Source organism: Cannabis sativa, chromosome 1 (assembly GCF_029168945.1).
Source record: "Cannabis sativa cultivar Pink pepper isolate KNU-18-1 chromosome 1, ASM2916894v1, whole genome shotgun sequence".
In the NCBI taxonomy this organism is placed as follows: Eukaryota; Viridiplantae; Streptophyta; class Magnoliopsida; order Rosales; family Cannabaceae; genus Cannabis; species Cannabis sativa.
In genome coordinates, this window is record NC_083601.1 from 37,879,979 (window position 1) to 37,891,979 (window position 12,001).

At 37.6% G+C, this 12,001-nt stretch overlaps 1 non-coding gene across 1 annotated transcript; it reads left to right on the forward strand.

Annotated features, from left to right (window-relative positions):
- The first annotated feature begins 11,686 nt into the window (after nucleotides 1–11,686).
- On the forward strand, nucleotides 11,687–11,793 carry LOC115708449 (small nucleolar RNA R71). The gene has a single exon (XR_004009948.2). It is a non-coding gene; the product is annotated as a small nucleolar RNA R71 (small nucleolar RNA).
- Nucleotides 11,794–12,001: the final 208 nt, after the last annotated feature.

Below are 12,001 nucleotides of genomic sequence, written 5' to 3' on the forward strand. Positions count from 1 at the left end.
ATAAATAGAATAAATGTTAGTAAATGGTGGGGATCTTCATTACACTTGATTTTACTAACTTTATTTAGAACTTGTGTGAATTTCATTAAGAATATGTATTCCAACAAGTCAAAATCGGTGCATACTAGAATTCTATCATATTAGAAATCATACAAGTCAATTAATTTTGAAGACATGGACTCAAATTTTGCATCTCCTTTTTAACGATTACTCACATAAATAATTTTTCTACAAAAGTATAGATTTATATGTTTCAAAGACATTTAAATCTTAAGTAGAGAAATGGTGCATTTTGCATATTACGATAGTGAGATCAAATATAAAATGGAGAATACTACATTAAAATTCGTGAGTATGGATAAACTCCCAGTCTATTTGTAAAGTTTCTTTAAAAGCATGGGTTCATTGCCCGATACATATGCTTGGTACACCCAAATTATAGTGTGTAACAGATTTAAGAAACTAAGCATTTTTTGGACATGGGGTGAAGTCTACATAGCAAACTCCAATCTTTCTTAAATCTTTGTCTATTGATACTCAACAATGGGGTGTACATATCAAATCGTGTTCTAACCAAAGTTGTTTCTCAAACATATTTTGAGTTGTGATAAGGTTGAAAACCGACTTGATGACATGTGCACATTTTATAAATACCCATATATAGTTAGAGTACAATTGTCAAAGAAAAGATCTGGGCCCTAAACCATAAATGAGCATATTTCATTTGAAAAGCTATAAGGTTTAAGGGTTACATATTTTATTATTCATCTCACAACACTAGAATTGTGGAATTAAGAATTGACTTGATCAGTGGGAATGATCAATCTAGGAACCTATTTTCCGAGAAAGATCATTCATATTTTCTCAAACTTCCACCTCAAGTGTTAGATTAATTATGATTCACAACAACCCTTAAGATTAATGGTTATTGAGAATTCATAACTAATCATTAATAATATACAAGTCATTGGTAAAATTCTAATAAGTTACGTTATTTAGTAATTGCTTACAATTTCTAAAATAACATGTTATTGAACCATTTGCTCTTTTAAGAGTTTGTTGGTCCATCCTTAAGATGACTTATTAGAACAGTAAGATCAATGTTTTCTAGTGATTACATTTTGTACAATAAGAGTTCAACTACAATATTAATTTGAGACACAAATTAAATTATAGAATGATAAAGAATTGAAGTTGTAGTACAACATGCCATGAATGAAGAAATGAATATCTTAAAGAGCAATAAAGTTTATCTTTAGTAAAGTTGCCTAATGGGGTGGAGAACATTAATTAAGCATAAGTTTTTTCACCAATAATATTCATTAGGCAACATTGAGAAACATAAAGATATAAAAGAATATTCATTGCTAAAAAGTTCATTTTGAACTAAGAATCAATAACAAAAGAGATTTACATTCTCACTTGTTTTTATAAATGATTCTATTATAGACCTTGGCATTTGTTGTTCGTTTCAATTCATTAATCAGTTCCAAACAGTGAACTAGAGGAGAATATACAGATTGCCATAAAGATTTTCCTCTAATAGTGGTGAACATATGCAAGCTTAATGTGTCTACCTATAGATTAAAACAAACATCTCACAAATTGGTATTATATCATCTTTTCATTTAGACTTGAAAAGAGAATTATGGAAATAATTATATACCAGAAGGTTAGTGGGAGTAATATTTGTTTTATACGTACACAATATGTTACTTGCAAATGATGATAAAAGTTTTCTATATGAGGTGAAATAATTCATATCTCAAATTATTATTTTGAGATAATGAATATAAATAACATGTATAATTTTAATTAATTAGAGAGTAGCCACATCATCTCTGATTAAATAAAATTATGTATTATTCATTTGATATAACTTTTATCTTTAAATGTGATAAATTCAACTCAAACCAACATCTGAAAAATGATTTGGAATGAGAATAAATTAAGAACATTCATTTGCTTCTATTTTAGAAGCCTAATGTATGCCTAAGAGTCTGAATAAGACTTTGCATTACATTTGTTTCAGGATCGTTAAGTAGTATCAGAATAACTAAAGTTAAGACCACTTTATTTTTCATACAAAGTGATGAGGTATCTTTAAGATACTAAAAATTATATTCATACATATTTTAAGATGAATTGACCATCTGGAAATATAGTTAACCAATTAGATTCTAATGTACTTCACTGGTTGTATTGATTCACGTAAATCAATATTTTATTACGTCCTTAAGATTACCAGTAAGTTATATTGTAGAGAATCTTGATTGTTATTTCCACTATAGAAGTCACATTCATTTATTGTTTTGAGGATACATCTCGTATGATGTATTATAGAGTTTCATAGTAGGCCTAGAGTTCAGAATTATGTTGCTAAAAATTATAATCACTACGCAAGTATACGCAATCAAGTAGTAAACTCACACAGGTGAGGTCGAACCACAGGGAATTGGACTAATTACTACTAAATTATACTATTGATTCTAGCTGGTAAAAGAATGCTTTTTATGAATTAAATAAAACAATTTAGAAAATTAAAAATAACAAAGGAAGGTTAATCAAGATAAGAAAATAGGGAGGTGAATCCTGTTGTTAAGTTACCAATGTTAATGATTAAATGCTATCCTTCTCTTAAAGTGAATGACAGATTATGAATTAACCTAGCTCTTTTCAGATCTTCTAGGTTCTAAATCTCATGTTCTCTAATTAATCTCTTAATTAAACCAACTTGAAATCAGCATTAAGCAATAATCTGAATGTCACAAAGGCTATGTAAATACTTTCGTTTCACATCAAAACCTAGACTATCCAATTTTAGCATTCTCAATTCTCACTTTTCAGATTTTGAATTGAGATCATAAAACATGTAAAAGGTGATCAATCTTGCACATGGAAATTAAATACAAATATGAATAGTATTCACAAACAAGATGGAGGAATGGCAATCAATCATTAACTAGGAAAACTTAAACAACATTCATCATTCTCCCTAAATAGGAGTTTAGTTCAAAACATCCATAATCAAATCCATAATTAACATTGAAATAGAAAAGAAAATAGAAAAAATTAAAGAGAAGAGAAAGAACTAGTTGAAGCAATCGATTCGGGCCGCCACAAGCCGCTCTTCTAGCCTCCTTCTTTGTTTCTAGGGTTCCAATTCTGAATAATCCTTATTTTTCACGAACCCTTGCTATTTAAACCAATTCTCATCTTCAAAATTCGTGAAATTACGAAATTGCCCAAAAATCCCGTCAACAGGGTCCCCGTCGCGATTGGCACAATCCCCGTCGCGACGGGGTTAAGCAGAGAATTTTCGAGACTTTCTGTCAGCTCCCGTCGCGACTGGCAATTCCCCCCGTCGCGACGGGAGTTCAGCATGGAATTTCTGAAACTTTCTGTAAGTCCCCGTCGCGACTGGCAAATCCCCCGTCGCGACGGGAATAGGCAGAAACACCAATTTTGGTTTTTCTTCTCGATTCTTTCACCGTTTTTCCTCAATTCTTGTACATACTTTCTTTAAATGCCCGAGGACCTGAAACAAAAGAATCAAGCGTAAAATAGCCCTAAAACTAGAAACAAAGAGTGAAAACTAACCGAGAATACGACCCGAAACTTAGACTAATTCTAGCCTAACAAATTCCCCCAAACTAGATTCTTACTCGCCCTCGAGTAAGATAAAAAAAACTAACTACTAACTACGCTATCAGATAATCATAATACTACTGCCTCATGTGTTGTTCTCTTCCATTGCGCAAACTAGAATTTCAATTCTACCAACTCTAACAATTAATTTAGATGCTCAATTTATAACACTATGTACACCTGCAAAAATTTATTCAAATGTGAAACATTGCTATAAAAGTTTTACTCTTTCCAACAGTTCCACAGCCCGATAATTCATAAGCTTGCATGCTCACCTTTCTCCACTAATGTTGACAGTATTCTTCGGAATCATTAGGTCTTTTCAAGGCTTTGGGTAATATGGCTCAGATATTGCGGGATAGGCAAAAGACAATTTTGGCTCAAGATATCATAAGCACACAAACAGAACCCACAAGCTTCTTACTTCTCTTTTTTTCTAAGATCCCATAATATTCCCGAATTTACCAAGATTGATAGAAGACATCTCTATTATTTTTCAACATCACTGAAATTTTTTTCTCTTTTTTTTCACACGTATTTTTACTTTTCATTGTGTTTTTTTTTTTTTCATATTCCATTTTTTTTTCAGTGACATTGAATTACACAATTTTTTTCTTCTCAATCTTACAAGTTTTTCTCCCTCTCACTATTTCCTCACACTAAATGTTTATCCTCCCCCAAACTAATTATGTAGCTTATGATATCCTGGATAAAATGGTGAAGAAAAAATTAATAGTGTGGTTACAATTTTTCAAATCGATGGGTGAAAAACATAACAGGTTTAGGCTCAACAGATTAACTATGGATACATCTTATTACGGTAGGCTTGAAAGGCTCAAACTATCCAACAAATGCCTAAATCATATTCCAATTAAACACTATCAAGGATTTCGTCTCAAAAGAATAAGCATGCAAGTTCTAAACTATCCTGTCAATCTTACCACAAACCATAGTAAAACAATTATAACAATTTTCACAGATTGAATATTTTTTCAGATAAACACAGGTTTCTAAGCATCCAAACTAATCCAAAGAGTTAACAGAATCAAGCACACAGTTATTTCACAATTTCAGAACACATCACACTAATCAGCAGTATACAACTATCTTCTAGCTTATTGCCATTCCTTAACTAAAACAGAAAAACTAAAACAGATAATTAAAATGCAGAAATTAAAGTGCAGAATTTAAAAAATTTTAAGTCTCTCCCCCCAAACTAAATATGACATTGTCCCCAATGTACTTTTATACTCAAGGTGAGAAGGACTTACCTGAACCCCCATCAGAAGGGGTTTGGTGGTGGTGGCTGATCATAAGGCTGAAAACGCGGAGGGTATGCCAAGTAATTCGGGTCCTCGACCCCAAGACTCCACGAATCAATCAAATGATTGAACTGCCTCACTTGATTCTCATCAAATTCACTTCGTTGCGCCATGTAACTCTGGATATGATTGTTTTGCTGGATGATGTAGTTGAGTTGAGCATTGATATGTTGCATCCCCGCATCAAGGGGAGTGGAAGCTGGTACCGCTTGAGGCATTTCTTCATTTGGAATGTGCTCGTCCTCGGGGACATGAATTTCTTGCTGCGGAGTACGACGTGGAGGAGGCGGTTGGCCATAGGGATGCGGGGGTTTAAGGTTTCGCACCATTGTCCAATCAATATTTCGTTGTGGCTGCACTAGATTATCATAAGGATATTGTGGCACCTTATGAGCTTCACACAATTCAGTTATAATTCCCGCTAGGCCAATCCCTGCATGTGTTGATCCTGCAACCATGTTATCTAAACTATTCAGAATGATACCTGCAGCCGGCACCATAATCCCTTTCATGATTGCATAAACAATTTTGAGTCTCTCCAATGGAAAATCTGATAAATGCTTACTAGGCATAAGCCTAGCACTCACAAAAAACATCCAAGCGCGAGCAACTTGATTCAATTCACAGCGATAAAGCATTTGGTTCCCATCATCCACCTCATGCAATCTTAAACCCGGAAAACCAACTGTTTCTGCCAAGTCCACATGATCAAACGTTTCCTCCATAAACGTTTTGTAGTAGTGTGTATTCACCACTTCCATATTAAACAATTTATGGAGAGAAGCATAAGTTGCAGGCACATTTGTTTTGCGGACTCGTACCCTATCGTTCTCTGCTTCCGGCCAATTGGCTAAAAATTCAAGAGCCAGAGTCTGATTGATTCTTTCTGGAATCTTCACTAATTGCTCCCATCGGCGGTTCTGAATTTGTTGCCTCATGGTCTCGAATAATGGGCTATTCGGAGTGGGATTTCCATCATATTCGATACCTCGATCCACAATGAAAGCTCTCTTTTGCAATTCGAAGTATCTTTCTTGCGCTTTCAAACTCACGAATCTATCTTTTTCATAATTAGACTTGGACGCCGGAGTTGGCGGTTTTGACGATGACGCACCCGATTGCCCCGTTCTAGAACGCTTAGAACCCATAATACACTTCAAAATTACCACACACAAACTTTTGGAAAAATTCGGCAGCACTTCCCCTTAATTTCTTCACTTCCAAAAATCACAATAATACCACAATAGTCTCACAACAACAATATTCCACAAATATTCAACAATTTCTCCACAATATATCCACAAATTCCAAACTATTCAAGATAATTATTCCAATTGTTGAAAAACTCGCTAACTACTCAAAATATTGACAAGAAGGAGACTTACTAGCAAGAATTTCGTTCATCCTCTACCATTGTTGCACATCCATGAAGAACTCAAGGTTGAAGATGATGAATAGTGAAAAATTCGGATTTGGGTGAAAAAGTGGAATTTGTGGTGTGATTTTTGAAGAAAAGAGAAGATTTATGAGAGAAATTTGTGTTTTTGAGGATTTGGATGAAAGATTTGAAGGGAATGAGAAGAAATTGGGGGTTTAATGGTTGAATGAGGTTTTTAGGGTGAGAAAAGAGGAAGAACTCGGGTGGGTTTTGATTTTTAGGTTAAATGGGGTTATATGGAAATTTGGGGTTTTAATATGCTGAAAACGGGGTCCCGTCGCGACGGGCAATGTGCCCCGTCGCGACGGGAGTTGACAGAAAAGTTGCAATTTTCGTTCAGCCTTCCCCGTCGCGACGGGCAATGGCCAGTCGCGACTTCGAACCCTTTTTTTTTTTTTTTTTTTTTCTGGAGAAGGCCTAGTCGCGGCGGGAATTCCTGGCCGCGACTTCGTAGCATTGGCCTCTTTTTTTTTTTTTTTTTTTTTTTTTGGAGAATTACAAATGCAATCTATCCTAAGTGCAATGAAACGAATTAAAATGCCACAAAACTCTTGTAAATGTTTTCTACAAATTCAAAAATAAAATAAAACTAAATTAAAAGATTGGGTTGCCTCCCAATAGCGCTGCTTTATCGTCGTGCAGCTAGACGTTGACCGAGATCTTCATAGTGGCGCCAGAATCATGGCGGACTTGGCTTGGTCAAATTGACCTCCCAAGTAGAGCTTTAACCGCTGCCCGTTAACTTTGACCTTCACCTTTCAGTTCCACCGCTCCATAGGGAAACACTTTGACCACTGTAAATGGCCCTGACCACCTTGACTTCAATTTACCAGGAAACAACTTCAACCTTGAATTGAAAAGTAGAACTTGTTGCCCAGGTTGAAACTCCTTCCTAACTAAATTTCGGTCATGCCACCTTTTAGTTCTCTCCTTATAGATCTTAGCGTTCTCATAAGCCTCATTCCGGAATTCTTCCAACTCATCCAACTGTAGTAATCTCTTCTGACCAGCAGCCTTTAAATCCATGTTCAAAGTTTTCATTGCCCAGTAAGCTTTGTGTTCTAGTTCCACCGGTAGATGACAAGCCTTTCCAAACACCAACCGATATGGTGACATCCCGATTGGCGTCTTGAACGCTGTTCTATAGGCCCACAATGCGTCATCCAACTTTCTTGACCAATCTTTCCTTGATCTCTGCACCGTTTTCTCCAGAATCATCTTTATTTCCCGGTTAGAAATCTCAGCTTGGCCATTACTTTGCGGATGATAAGGTAGAGCTATTCTATGCCGAACACCATATCTCGAAAGGAGTGCTTCGAATTGTTTGTTGCAGAAGTGACTCCCTTCATCGCTTATGATTGCTCGGGGAGTTCCAAACCGAGTGAATATGTTCTTTTGAAGGAACCTAAGAACTGTTTTACCATCATTAGCTGGTGTGGCTGCAGCTTCCACCCATTTTGACACATAATCCACAGCTAATAGGATGTATAGATTGCTAAACGATGAAGGAAAAGGACCCATAAAATCTATCCCCCATACATCAAACAATTCTACTTCCAAGATTCCTGTCAAAGGCATTTCGTTTCTCCTTGAGATGTTTCCTGTACGCTGACAACGATCACATGCCTTCACAAAAGTACTAGCGTCATTGAAGAGTGTTGGCCAAAAGAATCCACTTTGCAACACCTTGGCAGCTGTTCTAGTTCCACTAAAATGTCCCCCACATGGTAGAGCATGACAGTGATTAAGAATAGAGTACATCTCCTCTTCAGGCACACACCTTCTTATTATCTGATCTGCACAGTGCTTGTAAAGGATTGGCTCTTCCCAATAGTAATGTTTCACCTCAGAAAAGAACTTCTTTAGTTGCTGGCGAGATAGCTCAGGAGGAGTGATATTGGCAGCCAAGAAGTTAACATAATCAGCATACCATGGTACCATCAGACTTTCCCTCACACTAAAGAGTTGTTCATCGGGAAATTGTTCATTTATTTGTACCTCTTTTGTATTCTGACTTTCTTCCAGCTCTAGTCTTGACAAGTGATCTGCTACCAGGTTCTCTGTACCCTTCTTATCTTTTATGTCTAGATCAAATTCTTGCAGAAGAAGAACCCATCGAATTAGTCTTGGTTTGGCATCCTTCTTGGTCATCAAGTACTTGATTGCTGAATGATCTGTATACACTATCACTTTATTGCCAATCAAATAGGGTCGAAATTTGTCGCATGCAAACACTATAGCCAGCATCTCTTTTTCTGTAGTAGCGTAATTCAGTTGGGCATCATTCAAGGTTTTGCTTGCATAGTAAATAGTCCTGAATACCTTGTCAACCCGTTGCCCCAACACTGCTCCAATCGCATAATCACTTGCATCGCACATGATTTCAAAAGGTAATTCCCAGTTTGGTGTAGTCACGATCGGTGCTGAGATTAACTTATCCTTGAGAATCTGGAATGCTTCAAGACAATCTTTCCCAAATTCAAAAGGCACTCCACTAGCGAGAAGATTAGATAGCGGTTTGGCAACTTTGGAGAAGTCTTTGATGAATCTTCTGTAGAACCCGGCATGACCCAAAAAGCTTCGAACTCCCTTAACTGAAACTGGAGGCGGCAAGTTCTCAATTGTAGATACTTTGGCTCTGTCAACCTCAATACCTTCTTTCGAAATTTTGTGTCCCAGCACTATTCCTTCTGTAACCATGAAATGGCACTTTTCCCAGTTCAACACCAAATTAGAATCCTCACACCTTGTTAAGACCAATTCCAAGTTACTTAAACATTGGTCAAACGATGAACCAAACACTGAAAAATCATCCATGAACACCTCGATGCATTTTTCTATTAGATCTGAAAATATGGCCATCATACACCTCTGAAATGTTGCTGGAGCATTACACAGCCCAAATGGCATTCGTCGAAAAGCAAAAGTACCATATGGACATGTGAATGTTGTTTTCTCTTGATCCTCTGGTGCTATAGCTATTTGGTGATACCCTGAGTACCCATCAAGGAAACAATAGTACTCTTGACCTGCCAACTTGTCTAACATCTGATCAATGAATGGGAGTGGGAAGTGATCTTTTCTTGTGGCCTTGTTGAGTTTCCGGTAGTCAATGCAGATTCTCCATCCCGTGACAGTTCTGGTTGGGATGAGTTCATTCTTCTCATTCTTTACCACCGTCATCCCTCCTTTCTTTGGAACAACTTGGACTGGACTCACCCATTTACTGTCTGAAATAGGATACGCTACCCCGGCATCTAACCACTTCAAGACTTCTTTTCTGACAACCTCCTTCATTGGTGGATTTAATCTACGTTGTGCATCAATGGTTGGCTTCACTCCTTCCTCCATTAAGATTCTATGCATTACAGTTGAAGGGCTGATCCCTTTAATATCTGCTAAAGTCCATCCAATGGCTTTTGTATGCTTCCTTAGAACCCTTAATAGCTTGTCTGTCTCTACAGAAGATAGGGAAGAAGCCACAATAACAGGAAGTGTCTTATTTTCTCCCAAATATTCATACCTGAGATGCTCTGGTAGGACTTTTAACTCTAGTTGAGGAGGCTTTTCAGTAGATGGGGTAGGCTTTGTTGGTATGACTCCTAACTCTTCATAATATTTTCTATTCAGCGGTCCATAAGAATCGAGCCACAGAGCATACTCATAAGCTTCCTTACCGTCTTGTTCCACCACCTCTTCTTGTACCAAAGTCAGATTAAGAGGGTCTTCAGCATGCGTCTTTGTCTCCACCAACTGGTCCACCACATCAATTGCAAAACAGTTGTCACTAGCCGTAGGATAGGTCATTGCTTTGAGCACATTAAATACAACTTCATCTCCTTGTACCCTTAGCTTTAACTCTCCTTTCTGAACATCAATTAGTGCTTTCCCTGTTGCCAAGAAAGGTCTCCCCAGGATGATAGGAACATTACTATCTTCTTCCATATCCAGAACAATAAAATCAGCTGGAAAGATGAACTTGTCCACCTTTACTAACACATCCTCAATGACTCCTCTAGGGTGAGCTAGCGATCGATCTGCCAATTGAAGAGTTACAGTAGTTGGCTTTGCTTCACCCAGCTGCAATCTTTTAAACACTGACAAAGGCATTAAGTTTATACTGGCTCCCAAATCACATAGTGCATTTATTCCTTCAATTTTACCAATAGTACAAGGAATAGTGAAGCTTCCTGGATCTCTGAGCTTTGGAGGGAGTTTCTTCTGTAGAATAGCGCTACACTCTTCAGTTAGAGCCACTGTCTCATAGTCTTCCATCTTCCTCTTCTTTGACAAAATTTCCTTCATAAACTTCACATAACTTGGCATCTGCTCTAGAGCTTCAGCAAAAGGAATGTTAATGTGAAGTCTTTTGAAGACTTCTAGAAACTTGGTGAACTGCTTGTCTAAGCTTGACTTTCTGAGCCTCTGAGGATATGGTATTTTAACATGATGGTCAATGCTAATAGGTGGAGACTGTTGTGGTGGTGCTGGGCTGTCAGTAGCCTTCTCTGCTATCGGTGTTGGTGTTTGCACTGGTTGAGCATTTATTTCTTCATCTACCTCAACTGGTTGTGGTAACTCAGGCCCATCATACTTCTTACCGCTCCTCAGGGTAATTGCCTTGCAGTTTTCTTTAGGATTAACTTCAGTTGTGCTAGGCAAATTTCCTTGAGGGCGGGTTGCTACCTGAGTTGCTAGCTGGCCCATCTGAGTCTGCAGGTCTTTAATTGAAGATCTAGTTTCAGTCATAAACTGGAGTAGTAAGTCTGTTTGTAAACTAGAATTTCCACCAGAGGCTTGTTGCTGATTAAACTGTTGGTTCTGATTGCGTTGCTGATAGAACCCACTGTTTCTTCGGTTGTTATTCTGGTTGAACCCATAATTGTTGTTGTTGTTCTGTGAAAAATTCCCAATGGCCTTAGCTTCATCCATTGGCAAATCATCCACATCTGCTTGACACTCCGAAAAGTGATGACTTCCTCCACATAACTCACAAACAATTTGGGCTTGTTTAGCTTGCCCTGCAATTAGCTTTGTCAATGCCTCAACCTGCGCTGTTAACTTTGTGATGGCATCAACTTCTAACACACCAGCTACCTTCTTAGATTGACTCCTTTCAGTTGGCCACTGCTGGTTGTTTAGAGCCATCTCCTCCAATAGATCATACGCCTCATTAGCACTCTTTCTCATAAAAGCTCCGCCCGCTGCTGCATCTATTAGAGTTCTAGTATTACCAACCAACTCGTTGTAGAAGTTGTGAACCAGCATCCACTTCTCTATACCATGATGGGGACACCTCCTGATCAGATCTTTAAACCTCTCCCAAGCCTCATGGAGAGATTCATTATCTTGTTGGCAGAAGTTATTGATTTCTCCTCTCAGCTTTGCAGACTTCGCTGGAGGAAAGAACTTTGACAAGAATTTTGTTGCCAGATCATTCCAGGTGGCAATAGAGTTGGGTGGCAAAGAGTTCAACCAACTCTTGGCTCGTTCTCTGAGTGAGAATGGAAACAATCTCAGTCGAATGGCATCATCGCTAACTCCATTAACTTTAAAAGTTTCACAGAGTTCCATGAAGTTAGAGAGATGCAGA